Source organism: Stylophora pistillata, chromosome 9, assembly GCF_964205215.1.
Source record: "Stylophora pistillata chromosome 9, jaStyPist1.2, whole genome shotgun sequence".
Lineage (NCBI taxonomy): Eukaryota > Metazoa > Cnidaria > Anthozoa > Scleractinia > Pocilloporidae > Stylophora > Stylophora pistillata.
Genome location: NC_142527.1, coordinates 10,547,701 through 10,562,700, shown reverse-complemented (window position 1 = coordinate 10,562,700; position 15,000 = coordinate 10,547,701). Strand labels below are relative to the sequence as shown.

General features: G+C 41.7%; 1 long non-coding RNA gene across 1 annotated transcript; it reads right to left on the bottom strand.

Moving 5' to 3' along the window:
* Window positions 1–7,765: 7,765 nt before the first annotated feature.
* Window positions 7,766–12,523, bottom strand: LOC148723240 (uncharacterized). The gene is made up of 3 exons (XR_015991691.1): window positions 12,385–12,523; window positions 8,557–8,652; window positions 7,766–8,142 (listed from the first exon to the last, which is right to left on the bottom strand). It is a non-coding gene; the product is annotated as an uncharacterized LOC148723240 (long non-coding RNA).
* Window positions 12,524–15,000: the final 2,477 nt, after the last annotated feature.

The window sequence follows — 15,000 nt, the reverse complement described above, 5'->3', positions numbered from 1 at the left end:
TTAAGCTTAACTAAATACGCCTCTGCGCTTCTAAAACACAATGACTTACTCGCTTGTGTGGTTGATTGAAACTTTTGGACAACGTCTGCGACGAAATCGTAGAAAGCGGCAGAAGGGCTAGACAGTCAAAACAAAGAAAAAATTTAAACGACTCTCTTGGGTTTATTGCGCTACAAACACAGCTGATTCTCTTTCTCGATTCTCAAAATAAACAATTTATTCTTAATTTTATTAGGACGAAATCTTTTTGCTATATATTAAATCCTTCATTGACTAAGCCAAAGGTAAAATCTATCTTAATTGGAAGTCGTTTACCGTCGTTTCTTTCAATTTTGGCTAATTTTCTCACACTGAATTTATCACACACACTAGAATATATAATTTCAACTGATAATGCCTATCTGAAGAAGAATGCTTCCCTTTCTTCGAAAACATCCGTTCAAAACATCAGGAACATCGACGAAGGTCTTCAGCTTCTTATAAATTCCGCTAGCGCTGACTAGCATGCGTGTTGATCATTTTGCTAGTCGTGAGAACATCGTTTCTAGGCTCCAGACCCCGCCAGTTTCCCCCTTCCCCCTCCCCCACCCGAACTGGCCCTAAATTTCCTGAGATAACCTCTTCGACAGGCAGGGCCAAGGATTTTTAATAAAATGAAGGCCAGTAAAAATAAATGAATTAGAGCTCTGCTTTTAGGCTTGGCTAAATCTCTACTGATTAATTAATTGAAGCCTAGGTTGGTTAGACCTTGCTTGGAGCCGGTCTGGTAAAGGAAAAATAAGGCGCTTCCTTCCCTCCACTAGCCTGGGTGGACACCTTGGGCAAGTGTTAGCACACCCAAGGCCTCCCTTAACCAGGGTTACGGTCCCACTGCCTTGTGGTGGCTAGGGATAGCTAAAAGCTAGGGCAGCAAACCCCGACAGAAAAACCGGAGTGGAGCCCCGTAAGGTAGTTTGGACGCTATATCATTTTCTGGCAACTCCTGCAGTGGACCTGGTCCCGAACGTACTGGCCCTGCCTTTCCTTCGGACTCTACCAGCAAGACAGAGAGGGGGATTCTGGGACCTGGGCAAACCAGTATCTCCATATCAACCACCCAGGCAAGCGCATGGAGAGGCAACTTCAGCATACCCTACAGCTTCGCCTGGCATGGAAACAAACCGGGGAGTGGCAGTTACCGGTTCTAAGTCATGGCCTGATTGGCATAGCGCCAGACGCCAGGGGTCATTCCTGACAGTGGGAGGGGCTTTTTAGCCCCATTGGATAGCTACCACCCTCTTAAACTGGGCAGCCCCCAGTCAATAAGGTGCTTTCCCGCCACTGCCAGCTTGTCTTGCTGGGGTGAGCAGGACTTAAGTCTGGAAACAGTCTGACAAGTGGGCAGCGACTTGTTCACCTAAGAATCAAGGATCTATTAGAAGAAGACCAGCCCTTACACTTAAGAGTTGGAACGTCCGAACGATGCTGACCGGACTTACCAAGAACATACGGGACATTGATGGGGCACGCAAAACAGCTCTCATCAGCAGAGAATTGGTTAGGCTCAAAGTTGATATCGCTGCTTTACAGGAAACGTGCATAGCTGGTTGCGGAAGCCTAACGGAAAAGGAATACACGTTTTTCTGGCAGGGTAGAAATGAAGATGAGCCTAGAGTACATGGAGTTGGTTCTGCTGTCAGCAACAAGCTAGTACAGATGGTGGAGCCGGGCTCAACCAAGTCTGAGCGCATCATGCACATAAAACTCAATACCGATCTAGGTCCACCAATTTGCTTTCTGTCTACGCTGCAACCCTGACTTGGAGTACCGATGCCAAGGATACTTTTTATGGCCAACTGGATGATGCTATCAAACATATCCCAAACAACGAAGTGCTGATTCTCCGCGGCGATTTCAACGCTAGAGTGGGCAACGATCAAGGTTCCTGGCCTGATTGTCTTGGTCACTTTGGTGCTGGCAAATGCAATGAAAATGGTCAACGCCTTCTGGAGCTGTGCACTTATCATCACCTCTGTATTACAAACATATTCTTTGGCGTGAAGCTGCACCATAGGTTCTCGTGGATGCACCCCAGATCTAAAAACTGGCACCAACTCGACCTCATCATCTCAAGACGAGAATACCTTAATAACATTCGTACTACAAGGGCATACCACAGTGCTGATTATGACACTGATCACTCCCTTGTCTGCACGAAGATCCAGTTACGTCCAAAGAAGTTCCATCGTGTCAAACAATCTGCTACACTTCGCATTAATGCTTCTGCCACCGCCATCTCACTTCTGTGCATTGCTGGAAAGCTGTTTGCCCGAGTAGCATTATACCGCCTTCAAAAGATCAAGGGTGTACCCTGAATCCCAGTGTGGTTTCCGCTACAATCGGTCGATTGTGGACATGAATTTCTCTTTGAGATAACTCCAGGAGAAGTGCAAAGAGCAACAACAGCCACTCTACATTGCATTCATCGACTTGACAAAGGCGTTTGACCTTGTTAGTATTGACGGCATTTTCAAGATTCTGCCCTTATTTGGCTGTCCTCCTAAACTCCTGAGCTTCATCAAATCGTTCCATGATGGGTCTCGGGGTACAGTGCAGTATGACGGAAACAGGTCTGAGGCATTTGATATAAACATTGGCGTAAAACAAGGATGTGTACTAGCCCCGACTCTCTTCAACATCTTTTCAGTTTTACTGAATCATGCTTTCAAGTCCTCTGAAGAAGGCATCCCGACGCGATCTCGCTCTGATGGTAAACTCTTCAACCCTGCACGCCTTAGAGCCAAGACCAAAGTGCGCAAGGTAGCCATCCGTGACCTTCTCTTTGCCGATAATGTTGCCGTCGTTGCTCACAGCGCTGAAAAACTCCAACTCCTCCTCAATCAGTTTTCTGACGCATGTGAGGCCTTCAGACTTACAATCAGCCTAAAGAAGACCAAAGTCATGTGCCAGGACAATGCAGCCAAACCTGCCGTAACGATCAAAGATTACACCTTGGAAGCCGTCACACAGTTTACCTATCTCGGCTCCACCACCTCAAACAACAACTGCCTTGAAGTGGAGATTGGAAAGAGAATTGGCAAGGCTGCAACCAACATGGCTAAGCTGTCTGCCCGTGTCTGGGAGAACAAGAAGCTAACTACCCAAACTAAAGTTGCTGTGTATCGTGCCTGCATCATGAGCACCTTATTGTTTGGTAGCGAGTCTTGGACTACCTACGCTAGTCAGGAGAAGCGCTTGAATATCTTCCATATGAGATGTCTTCGTCGCATCCTCTCCATCTCATGGACAGATAAGGTCTCTAACAATGAGGTACTTGCAAGAGCCAATATCCCCTCGATATTCACCCTGATAAGACAGCGCAGATTGAGGTGGCTCGGTCATGTGTACCGGATGAAGGATGGGCGAATCCCTAAGGATCTGCTGTATGGCGATTTGGAATCCGGTTCGAGGCCTATTGGCAGACCTAAGCTGCGTTTCAAGGAAGTATGCAAGAGAGATATGCTGCCACTGGCTTGCCAAAAGATAACGGCAAGCTACATGCTGCAGATCGGAGTGATTGGAGGTCTGTGTGCAGTCTGGCACTCTAGGCGGGAGAGGAAAGGCTGAAAGCTGAAGCCTAGGATAGAAGAGCTAAGAGAAGAGCAGCAATGAACAAAGCAACGTGTATTCCAGTGGCATGTGTCTTCGTGTGCAGTGGATACGGCCGTGTCTGCCGTTCTAGAATTGGGCTTTTTAGCCACGAGAGAAAGTGTTTGTCGCAATTTCGCAAGTCATGGACATGGTTCGACGACTGCCTACTACTACTACTACTAGTTTTAACTCTAGCTTCCCATCGGGAATTACCTAAGGATATAAAATATATAGTCTAGCGGACGGCGCTAATTTACCCCGATGATTACCTAGTGTCGAAAACGTTTGGTTTTTACTTTTTAAATTAAGTTTTACTTTGTAAATGGCTCATTTTTAAACCTGTGCTAAGATCGAAAGGTTTTAAAATAATTTTTCTTTGAATTTCTGTCTGTCTGTTCTCAAGGTCATATTTCAGAATATCTGGTGCGAATTGTGTAATAACGCTGGGATGAATTGTCTTACTTCAAAAGGGAAATTTCCCTTGGTAAGGCACATCACGCTACACTTCCCCTTTCTCAAGAACAATGGAAGGATTCGGTCGGAGCGCAACCTCAGTCGCCTTCCTAACACTGAGGGCAAGTTTCAGGATGAATTCCGTGATGTAATTGCGTATTTCCGAGGTATAAATCATTACGCTGATCAGTCTCATTGTGTGCCGTCAAGAAACTTGAATTTCAAGGTAGGTATATAAAAAGACTAACCACCATTTGGGCATCTTTCTTGACAGGACAAGAAAGATCACTACATGTTGTCGCTTTCTCATCGATGTCTCTTGTTAGTACAGCCCATTTTTAAACAGTCAGATCAGAAAAGAGAAAGCAAATACCTTAACCAAATACCGAGACGATCGCTCATTGCGGAAAACAAGAACATTTTCCAACCTTTTCGCACAGTAAAAGAAATATCTCTCAAAGTCTAATTTAAAGGAGAGGCAAAGGATTGCATTGAAGACCATTTAATGAGTTTTAAAAATAAGGAAAGTACATATACTTCGGGACTTTTCAAGAGCCTTCAGCTGCCAATATTCACTTTAGATTTCTTCCAACATAATGTCCACCACAGCTTGTGGTATATTTTGGAAGACGCTGAGGAGTATCAAATTACAATGTCCTACGTATTGAGAAGAAAATGCAAAGAATACGCCTTTATTTGCTGTCGATTAACGAGTTGTGTCCTTGAATATAGGCAATGTTGAAGTTTATGTAAATTCTGTTTGGAACAGTTTCCGCTTCAGTTTTTTAACACGTCCTAGATTGTTTCCCGTCTGAATGGGTAAACAACACTGGTGGTAATATCAAATTAACTACATCGTTCGTTTTCAACTGCCACAATGCTTCCACAAATTCGGATTTGTCTTTTCATAGATTTCTTTAGGATCCCAAGGTTAGGAATTTTCATTTTTCATACTAGGATTCTTCAACAACTAGTCGCAGGTTTTTGTGTTAAATCTGCATTAGTTAATGCTCAGACAATTAGTTTCTCCTCGTCCGTCTCGTCTTTATGTCTAAATGTAAATGTGGGGTTTTCCTAGAAACGTGGTGTTTTTAATTACCATGACTCTTGATTGTATAAAGTTACAAGCTGTGAACAGTGAATGATATGCCAGTCGCGATACGTGAAACAAAGACACTATTTTCCGTTATCCGTAATTACTAAAAGAAAAAGTATATTTTCTGTGAAAAATTACTTGCCGAAAATATAAAATCTCATGACCAAGCCTGTTCGGTCAAGATGGTTGGATTGGTCAGCGTTCTATTGTTTTGGGATCTGTCAGTTTGATGCCAAAAGCACCTCAGTCTGAAGGTTTGTAGCCAATGCTTCTCAGTCTACATCTCAAACAAAAAATAAAACCCTGATTAAAATCAGAGAGCGAGTCCGCAATACGCCATGAATTTTGGTCAGAGGATGCTCTGGTGCAACAGTTGTCACTTCCACATCTCAACGCGAATGTACAAGCATAGTTTAAGACTCTCTGTAGACCGGCATACATTGCGCGCGTTTGTTATTGTTTTGATGAACTCTGAGTCCGACGTACAGGTCAATCCAAGCAAATTAAAGAGAAATTCAATACTGGTTAAAAAAGACAACTAACTTTAGAATTTTTTACACGTAAGATCTTGATAAGCTTGACTATAAAAATTATACGATTGAGGAACTGTAACAACACTTCGGCAAACTCGCTATCCGTCAGCTTTGAATATCCCAATGAATCTTTTTTGCTCCTCCACTGCTCATGAACCGATTGCTTCAAATAAATCTTTTTGAGAGCCTCTGGCCTCTTAGGCCTACCGCCTGGTTTCTTCGTAGCTGCCATTGTTAAATTTACATCGTTTACGGACTGTCGAGTTTCTTCTTAAAAATCGAGATAACGACCAATGTAGCACCAAATATTCTTGCGATAATCAATCTACACATACAAGTTAGCGAATGCCAATAAATACCGATGGATGCTTCCGATTGAAAGAGATTGGAGATGACAAAAGTGTTCCACGTAAAAAATCGAAAATGGAGGTTTCGTAGACCAAGAAACCTCCGGTTACGCGCGCAATATATGCCGGTCGATAGAGGGTCTTTCAACTATTGCATTGGAGGCTTATTACATTAAGGACCAAATGTTATTACACTTAGGACTTTGTTACAATTAGGACAAAATGTTATTACATTTAGGACTTTATTACATTTAGTAAATCTATTACATTTAGGACTTTAACATGTGATGTCATGTCACGAGATAAACCAATGACGCCTGAAGCAATTGGGGTGTGGCACAAATAATTGGCCTAATCAATATGTCTTGTAACATCAATACACTTTCTAAAATTCTGCGCTTTTGCATCGAGAGAATCCTCGTGTTAGGTAAACATGTTGGTTCTAAAAAAATGAGTGCCTCGTTCGAAAACAGCTGTGCGCCAGAAACAAGGTCTTCAATGGACTCGAGACTCTCTACAGAAAATCGCCACTTTCGATTGTATTCAACACCGAAACTAAAACAAAGAAGCATTTTCGTGCGTTTATTTTGTACCATACGACTTCACTTACATATAGAAAGAGGTATCACTACAAAACGGATATTTTGAATTACTTTTGAACTTCCGAACCTTTGGCTCGATCTACTCGTCCAGTGTCAAGTTTTCCCTTGGGTACAACAATGGAGATTGATCTTACTAGTGCATGGTTACACTACCCACTCACCTAGTTAGATTGCAAGATTTTACTCAATTATGCGATTCTAAACAAAAAAGTTTTAATAGTCAACAAAAAAATGAAGATCGAAGACGTAAAGAGCACCACTAAGACGCAGCGGATAGCCACTCATAGTCACGTGAAGGGACTTGGTTTGGATGAGAATGGCGACGCTCTCACTATGGGTTCTGGCCTCGTGGGTCAAGAAACTGCCCTGGATGTTTGTGTTTGATGCATTTGGATCAATATATTATGGTTGTTTGCGCCGTTCCACTAAGGACATGGCATAGAATTTTGCAATAACTAACAAACTGTTAAGTGCTGGTAGCTCTACTCAATCTGCAAATCAGCTTTACGCTTTGCGCAATCCTATGTACTTGTGCGCATCGCTTTTGCAATGTCTTCAGGAGTCCAGACTCACTTTATATATCAGCGAACAAGGCTGGTTGCGAAACCCTTTCACTCCCTGTTACCCTATGATGTCTTTCTCTTCCAACTGATGTATGTATTCTTTCACTAGTCCATTCACTTAAAAAATCTGGTGTCATAGTTTGATAACAATTATAGACTTCAAAGTCTCTCAACCTGTTTGAAAAATAATAAATGTGTCGAAACTGTGGACAGTGGCCTGTTGATCAATTTTTGGAAGAAAGGTTTATCAAGCTATCCACATGAGGGATACTCGTGCAGTGAGGTAGAATGATCCACGTACAGTGTTTCCTTTGAAGAGGTAATTGTGTCTCAGGTGTATTGCTGGATGAGTGCATGAATCAAATTCTTGTCGCTCATAGCTGCAGATATTTTTTCCCTCATTTGGGCAGCAGGAGTTGTGGTTGAACTAATAAAGTCTATAAAGATGGCTGGAAGAGCAATCCTTTTAGCTAGTCCCCCAGAACTGGAAAGGTGGGCACAAAATACACTCTTTGTAGACATATAATGAAGATCAGTGGTTTTTATCTTGGTGATGTCTTCTGTGAGAGGCAAAAGTTCTTTTACAGGACTGGTGTAGTTTGTCTCCGTTGATGATGGTCCATGGAACTTTCATCACATACAAAGTGCTATAGTTACAAAAGGAATGTTCTTCTTTTCCAATTTCTTAGTCGTTTATTGGAAGCGTTTGTCACCGAAAAAGTCTAAACCGATGGTTTTAAACGTTAACAAGACCTTTCACAGGTTTACAGCAGCCATATATATGGCATTTAGTGCGCTTCTTTTGATGGCGAAGCCGAAGGCTCACCAAAATAAGTTTTATCACACCAAACAAGATGACTCCGCAAGGCAACACCAATTTAAAGGTGGATTCTTCTGATGGCACTGAAACGTCGGGCTCTGGAACAGATATATGCGAAAAAAAAGAAAAAAAAAACTCTGTCGATCAGACTGTAGTTATTGGGTAGGCAGATACGGTCAGTGGTAAAAAGTTAGGCTGCTAAAGAGTATGAAGGTCGGTTTGGAGGTTAATTGATAGGAATGAAAGTATTCTCACAAGTTGGACCGTAGTAAAATGTTGGAACTTGCATATGCGAATTCATTTGCAGTCCAAGCTCAGACTACCGAATTTGAATTTGTAGAGATCGCAGTATATAAGTTAGTAGAAAAGAGTTTAGTATGGCGACTTAAAATTCTTGATTAAATCGGAAAGAAGTGTCATCTGCAATAGTGCTTGTGTAATTAGCCAATTATCTAGCTGGTACATAAATCGTGTAAGTTCAGAATAGTAGACCAGCAGGATAAGAACATTACCTTTGGATGTTTCTGGAGACCCAGGTTCGTCAGTGGCATACACAGCTGTGGTGACATTTGTCTGTTGTGGAGTAGCAGTTTTTCGTGGGTCTGCATCTACGAATGTACACAAAATTAATTTTCATACCTGACAGTTATTAGAAGAAATACAGTCGGTAAAGTGAACAAGTTCAAAGGAGTTGTGAACATGGAATCATTTCAACAGTTTAACCCCGGATCTCCGCATCCGACACACTTTTTCCTCTGGCTGCACTGTTCCCTTTAGTCTTGATTTCTTTCTTTTTCTGAACAGTATGTTGAAAAATATGTCCCCGCTCTACAGTCTCATCAAAATACGGCACAACTCGTGAAAAAACTCAGCGATACTGCACAAAAAACGTTTAATAAGACATATTTATCATCCGTGAACTGTGCTTCGTGGAGTACAAATAGCGTGCAAAACGAGTGCAAATATCTAATTGTCTGTATTTTGACGAGCCCTGTGGACTAGTCAAAATATGGTACAACTTGTAGAAATACTCAGCTACACTACACAATAAAACGTTGAATAAGATGTAGATTGTGAAGTCCTGAAACTTCTCTATCACCGTTTATTACAAGACACTAGGAGAAGTTGTTGCTCTCAATATTTTAATCATATCAAATTTTTTACGGTAAAAGGCTGTTATACAACTGCTTTGTTTAGTTAAGATACTGGAGTCTCCAATATTTCTCTTTAAGTCCTAACTAAACACTTTTTCATATAATTTCCACCTTTCTATGGATAAAAGCGTTAAAGTGAAGCTTGCAACTGTCCTTTAGAGGGATATTCCCTCTGCATATTATTCTACCTTTTAGTTTCACTCCTCGACGATTTCCGCTTTGCAATTCTTTTGAAAAAGTGTGGCTTGATTAACTTGATTGATTTCGTTGACCTGATACACTCCGAAGTTCGTATTAATTGTCACATTTCATTCCCCTTCCCCCAAAAAACATTAATCATCGAAAATGTGTTTCAGTATTTTGCGTTGGACTTTAAATCTGCTTATCAAACTTGGATTGAAAAGTACTTGAAACATAATATTTCTGTTCTGCTCTTCTGGTTTCTGACCTACAATCGCTTTAGACACCAAGGTAGGACTTTTAATAGGCCAACAATAAATTATGTTCAAAAAATTCATAAATTCCCACCCGAAGACCAGTTTGGCTTACATGTAACGCAGTAAATCACAAAATAGCAAATCCAAAGTATCGAACGTTTCTTCATCGCTTTGATTAATCCAATTTAAAACAAATCAAACTGTTCAACTAAAATTCTAGCGAACTATGCTTAACAGGGGAATGAAAAGTAGCGTATAACGCTGAATTTGCCCGAAGACGATGTAATTTTCGTTAATTCAAGATTACAGCATAAACAGCAGCACAGTCTATTTTTGGTATTAATTTCATTGGAAAAAAAATCATGTAATCGAATCGAAACGAATTTAGCGTTGGGGTGAGCTTAGTTAACACCCAATCTGACTTCCTGGGCAAAAAAATGTTTTCAAGACTCTCCTATAATAAAGTTTTCGTCACTAGTTCGCTCTGAAATTTCATGTTCAATTCGTAAAGTCCCAAAATTGTTTGGCATATTCAGAACCGACCCACCTCACCGGAAAAAATGAACCATAGCATTACATACGTCGACCAATATAGCGCATTCTGCGTTGATCACAGTTTCCCGAAATTTGCCTGCAGTTCGTATCATCTTTTGTGTCAAAGAGGGCGCTTCATAGTCAGGCAGTTTCCTCATAACAATATTCGGCAAATGTGCGGGTATTTTAAAGCAACGTAAGAAAGATTACATTTGAAAAAACATTTTCAACATCCACGACAAACTCACGCCAATCTTACCTGTGAGGTGCAGAATCACCACGTAAAGGATCAGAGGTGTAAATACCTTCGTCGTTAAGATAAATGCTGCTCTGTTTTTGATGGCTTGGGTTATTCAAACTCGACAAAAACTTTGGAAAACGTGCAGAGTGACCACCTTATTTTTACGATTTAGGAATCGAGAAAATACATGCTTTAAAAAATAGGCTCGGAGTGCATTTGACACGCGGAATCACGTGACGCTCCATAGTAGATATCGGACCGCTGCTCTAGCCTATCATTGAACGCGCCTTGTTGATCAATCAATAAATCATCGAATGCCATGCCTTGAATGTCATGCCATGCCGATTTTTGAACTTGTCTAACCAACCAACGAAGACAAATGTTTCGCTTTCTCCTGAAGTAGCGGGCCTGAAATTAGTGTTCCAGTCGACCTCTGCAGAATAAACCAGGTGCACAAGGCCTGATTCAACCTCTCGTCAGTTGCAAGCTTCAGCGACTTACGCCTTAATCATAAAGGCTGAAAGTTTCTAAAGAAACAGTGGTGCTGCGTCGGTGGGGTTGACAAGGTAATTTGGTTCTATCGACTAAGTTTAAATTATAAATTGGCCACCGTAACGAGTAAAAAATCTGACGTTTCGAGCGTTAGCCCTTCGTCATTCGCTCTGACGAAGAGCTAACGCTCAAAATGTCAGCCTTTTTACTCGTTACGATAGCCAATTTACAATTTCGCCTTAATCCTTCCCTTGTCTCGATGTTGTCGGTGAATTTCAGGATCTTATCCTTGTTCTTGCGTATATCAGAGATCTGTTGCTTACTGATGCCAAATTCAAGCGCTAAATTTGTTCCTTTTTCTCCTTTATCTAAACGTGAAATAATTATTGGTTTATCCTTTATCGAGAGAACAGATCACTTTCGCGATTGAAAAACCGGGCAAGACTCCAGCTTGAGTGAATTGTTTTCCCTATATGCTAAAAAGACGCGTACTATTCTCGAGGCCTGTTTGGGCTCATACGACTGATTCAAGCTAGAATATATTCAGTGGATTGTTTAAAACAAGTGGTCACCGCATTTAGCCAAGAACGAGTCAAGAACATTCTGTGAAGACAAGAGGCCATAGAGGTTGACGTGTACTTGTCGTGCTTTTTAATATACTTGGTTTTTTGGCTAATTTTTGCGACTTTACAGTCACCACAACACGGAGAAAATCATCCTTCTTTGCACCATCGGTTGATTGGGAATTTTTATGGGAAAATTGAGCGTTAAAGATGTATTTGAATAAATGTTCAGAACTGTTCTTTATTGTTCTTCTCCGTAGCATTTAGAATTCGTTCTAGGGTTGAATTTCTCAAAAAACTCTCGACAAGCGAAACAATCGCGGAATTTTAATAAGATTATCATGGCATGCAATGAACCTTAACAGTGGATTTCTTCATCACATTGTGGAACACTTATAGACCACTTTCATAAATGGCTGTCGGATTAATATTCTTTTCAAACAACAACAAACATATGAAACATATGTATGAACTGCGGTTATGAAACGTATATGTGCACGATCCTTCGCGATACTAGAGCGCTGCACTAGTATCGCAGAGGTCAGTGGTTCGAATCCCGTACAGGCCTGAAATTTTTTTTTCAGGTCTGATTTTCACTATTGCTTAAATAGTGCTTTACTGCGAAGGATCGTGCACATATACGTAATATTCTTTTGTTGAAATTTAAATTAGCCCTACTGGCCTCGTTCTCGAGTACAAAATTCAAAAGAATACATTATCTCAAGCGAGGCCAAAAGGGCTAATTTAAATTTAAACAAAAGAATATTTATACGGCAGCCATTTATGAAAGTGGTCTATAGTCTAGTAACTGGTTTTGGTTTGCGCACAGAACTTGTTTGAATCACATGTTCCTTTCCTTTGGAGGAGCACAAGATCTGCAACAGGACAGAATTGTAGCGACATTAAAAACAATACTTACCGGAACAGCTGAAGGGCACAAAACATACTTTTTCTGTCTGCTTTTCATAATTTGTGCAACATAATGAAAATAAAGAAATATGGTAAATTGTGAGCCCGACTGGCGAATGATGCTTGCATTTGTTTTGAATAAGATTTTTCAGTTCTCCTCTTGGATGAAATATTAACAGATGCACTGCACTGATGAGGCCCAGAAGGCCGAAACGGTACTGTCTGCAGTTAGATATAGCTCTTTGGCATACAAAGCTTTGCTTTCATGTCCAAATTGAGCACTCTAACTAGGATGAGTCATTGCTCTGCAATTGCGCATGCTCGCTAGTGTACTCTAGTTTGAGCACTCTGGCATGGCTTAGACGATACCACAAAGGTTGGATCGTTTGGGGTGACCATATTGGTTCTCCTCCATCCTAGCATTAGCACTGCACTGATGAGGCCCAGGTCTCGCATGGTAAGTGTTGCTTCATACTCTTGTAATTTGAAGTTGGTTCTGGTGTTTTTCGAGGTCTGAGTTGGATAAGTGAGTACCTGCCGGGAGGGAAAACTTGCGACTTTTTCCTCCCTGGCAGTGGTTGTTTTCTTTGGTTCCGTTTTGGTCGCCCATCCCTTTTTTTGGATTTCTCGGTCGATCTGAACTTGCTTTCCTTTTTGCTTTTTCTCTGTTTCGGTCACCCATCCCTCTGACTTGTCTTTGGGTTGGGTCCGAGTTTCAGCATGGTCGTGTCCTTTAATAGGACCATCGACGTTGACTGTCAGGGGCTCCCTGAGGAGGTACTTTTCTCGGAAGCGGTTGGTTTGTTGCTGGGTTTTTTTGACCGTGAGTCTGACCATCGGGTGGCTGCGGTGCAGGCATGTCCTGGCCGTGTTGCGAGAGTCACTTTTGCTGAGAACGGCGATGCTGCTAAGTTATTTTTTGAGGAGCTAGGTGTCATCAAGTTGGGTGATGTAGAGTGTAGGGTGGTTAAACCCCCTCCTCCTCCTCCCCAGCTTACTACTGTTGTAGTCTCTTGGTTTCCCTTTGAGGGATCAAACGACGCCATCAGCACAGCTTTGTCTGCATATGGTACGGTCAAATCTGTTCGCAATCAGGTTTGGCCCGGAAGGCCTTCAGTGTCCACCGGGTCACGCATTGTCCAAATGGTTATTAGGAATGTCATTTCACCGTTTATTTCTATCCGTGGCGTCCGCTGTAAAATTTGGTATAGGGGGCAACCCCTCCAGTGTACTACTTGTCATAAAGTTGGTCATAAGTCGGCGGAGTGTCCCCTTAGGGGCAAATGCTTCCGATGCCGTCAAGGTGGACATCTAGCTAGGAACTGTCAGACGACCGTGGGTGCTCAACCTGCTGTAGACACATCAGTAGAGATGGACATACCCTCGTCTGTAGCTCAAGAAAATGATGTGACAGCTGAGACAATTGCTCCCGTCCCTAATGACGTTGTTGCTGAGTCTGAAGAGTGCGATTATAACCTTGAGGCCAGCGAGGACCGTTTTCCAACCTGCACATCGGTTGACCAAGTACCATCAGACAATGTCTCCCGTAAACGCGCTGCTCCCCAGACTTCTCCGGTTTCAAAAGGAACTGTAAAGAAGCCTGCTACAACGCATACAACCCAGTCGATTTCCGTACCAGTCGCTAATAAGATAACCGTGCCACCCTCCGTTACGTCGGTCATTTCTTCCAAGTCCAGAAGTGAAATTCTCGAATTGCTATCCACACCTCCTGGCCTTTCAGGTGATAGAGTAGACCTCCTACGGTTAACATCACACCTTCAAGTTCCTCCTGGTTCAATTGCCTTTGTTCTCAACCCGCAAAATGGTCCTCCTAGACATGTGCTAAAGTACACTCCGAAGAAATAGTTTAATATTAGTTTAAAAATTTAAAACCTAAAAATGAAAACTAAAAAGTAGTTTAAGTTATTTAAGTTATCGAGTGTGTGTGTTCAATTTTTGGTGTGAGTGTGTTAATTTTTGTTGAGGTGGAGTTCGATTCCCCAGCGAGTTTGGTGTCTGGTGACCCTCGTTTCTGGTGGACCCCAACCCTAAGGCATTGCACGCAAGCCATGGGTGGGATTAGTCCTGTTGGTCGGCGGGCATTGCACACGCCCTTCATCGGGGGCCCGGCCGTCCACCTTAAACATAAAAAAAAAAACTGCACTGATGAGGCCCAGAAGGCCGAAACGGTACTGTCTGCAGTTAGTTATATAATTATATGATATTTAAAACACGAGGAAGGGGTGTACTAGTTGCAGTTAAAAAATTGGCTGAAAAAAGGACTTAGACTGGTTGAACTATGTCAATTCCTGCCTCTTGATTCCTGTCTGTAGAAAGGTAAGTGCATGTAATTGTAGTAGACACTCTGTTTACTGCATATGTGTGTATATATATATCTATATACTTTCTTAGACTTTTCATTTGAGTATATGTCTTTCTTAGCTCGAAGTTGTCCGTCCTCGTGTACTACAATATTTTTTATATCTATATATATATATATATATATATATAGATTCTTGAACTGGATTTGAATGTATTTCAAAGAATGCTCAACTCTTAGAGGACCATTGATAATTATAACAAACTGTTTCAAGACTTCAGACTGAGGTAGTTCATCGTTTTATTA